Genomic DNA, 2,156 nt, shown 5'->3' with positions numbered 1-2,156 from the left:
CGTGTCCGGCGTGGAGTCGCGCTCCAGGCGGCCAGTCTGTCCAGCGGGTCAGTCTTGGCGCGGCCCCGCCTCCCGCCCCCGCCCGAGGCCGACTCATTTTCTCCACAGTCCCAGTCTCAGGCTGCGAACTTCCCTCCAATCAGAGCCCGGTTCCGCCAGGGGGCGCTGCCCGCGCGACCAATCAGGAGGCGAGAGGGGAGGGGTTAAATAGACAGGTGCCTGGCATGGGGCTTCGGGGACCAGAAATTTTCAGTGCTGTAGGGGGTACTGGCTCAGTGAACCCCGTTATAAAGGAGAGGCCTCAAGTGTGGAGTTGCTGGGACTCCTCCCAGTCGACGCGCAGGCGGTGGGCAGATTCCCCTAAACTAGATTCCCACTGGAAGACCTCATCCCCTGGTTCACAGTCCTGGGAGAAGTCCATCAGAATTTGCTCCTCGACTGGCATAAATTCTGGCAGACCCCACAGGTGCCTACTTCTCACGTGAGAGACTTGGCATTCTGGGGGCAGAACGCCAATCCTAATCCTGCACTGAGCTCCAGGTCCGGCCCCTCTGAGAATCCCAGGCCCACTCTGGACCTTCCCAAAGGATTTGTCCCTTCTCAAAGCCCTGTGTTTCAGGGGTTCCAGGCTCAACAAACAATAGCTTGTTCCTCAGAAGGCTGTAGCCTCTGCCCCTCAGAGGACCCAGGCTCCGCCCCTGACCCACAGACTCCACTCCCACAGGGCTCCCGGCTCTGCTCTCCTATTTGCACCCCTCTTCACCACCACCCCTAGAGGGTACCACAGCCCCCTCCCTGCCTGAATATTTAAAGGCTCCCAAGCGCACCCCTCCAACTCCCAGAATTGCAGACTTTCTCCTTAAAGAATTCCAGTCCCCTCTCTTCCTAGGGACCTCTACCATTAGGACCCCCAAGTCACAAGTGGCCTTAGTCCCCACCCGCACCCGCTTTAGTGGGTTCTAGGCTCCTAGCTCTGCTCACAACCTTCCAATTCAGAGGGTCTCAAGCCCAGCCCCGCCCTTTCATTATAAATTCAAGGCCCCACCCTCTTTCCTCAGAATTACAAACCTCACCTCTCTGCTCCCAAAGGCATCAGAGCTTCAGAGCCTGCCCCCTAGTTGCCCCCTTCTCTGAGTTTCAGGCCACACCCTTTCCCATAAGAATTGGGCCAAGGCCCCACACTTAGGATCCCAAACCCTACCCCTTTCACGTTTGTCCCCCCTCCGGGGACCCCGTCTCTCAAAGCAGTTTCATTCTTAAGGTTCCCAGTTCTGTAGCCTTAGCCCCGCCCCGAGTAGGTCCCAGCCTCCGCCCACACAGGGTACTAGGCCTGACCATATGGCTGACCCCAGACTAAGAACAGCAATCAATTCAGCTTCGACTTCATCCCCAACTCCTGCTCCTTCTTCCAAGGGATGTGCAAGGAGGACAGGGGACCCCCTTCACCCTCCGCCTTACCTTGAGGCACACGGCCTGATTCACACAGCCACACTCACACCCGTTAACGTCACCTACAGCAATCCATGCCTACACCCAAAACTGACACCCAGAAGTCTGGGCCCACCCACCGTCCAGGGACACACAGTCCCTTGGAGCAATAACGACGGCACTCAGGCCCCACTCAGGGGCATTTGTGAGTTGTCCCAGCTCAGTGATCGAGTGCCTGGCTCTGCCCATTGAATATGCCCTGTGTCCCTGTCTTCATGTAGCTCCCACGATCCCTGCTAACATGACCCTGCAGGACAGTGTGTCCCTGCCCCCGTTGCCCCCCTCCCCGTCTCCTACCGTGTGGCTGGAGCATTTGCTGGGGGCGCTGCCGAAATTTCTCCCTTCTGCTTGGGATCCAGGGCATCTTCAATGCTCGTTGCTAGGCAACAGCCTCTGGCTTACCACTGCAACTTCCGGGGACGGCGTTGGCTTCCCCTCCCCGCCCAGAATTTGGAGTTCCCAGCTCCCAATCCCCCCCATCAGTGCCACTATCTTCCAGGGTTGTTTCTATGTCTCTCCTGGATCCTGATCTGATCTCGACCCTTCAGAATCCCTCAGAGCTCTAGAGCCCTGGCATTCCAGAAGCTTCCTCCATTGTATGTGCTCACACACGGGGTTTTATCCTGGTATTAAGAAAACAAACAAATCTTTTTAGTGTTCTTGATTTT

This window comes from Hyperoodon ampullatus, assembly GCF_949752795.1.
Source record: "Hyperoodon ampullatus genome assembly, chromosome: 18".
NCBI lineage: Eukaryota > Metazoa > Chordata > Mammalia > Artiodactyla > Ziphiidae > Hyperoodon > Hyperoodon ampullatus.
The sequence above is the reverse complement of the archived record's forward strand: the minus strand, read 5'-3'. Positions refer to the sequence as shown.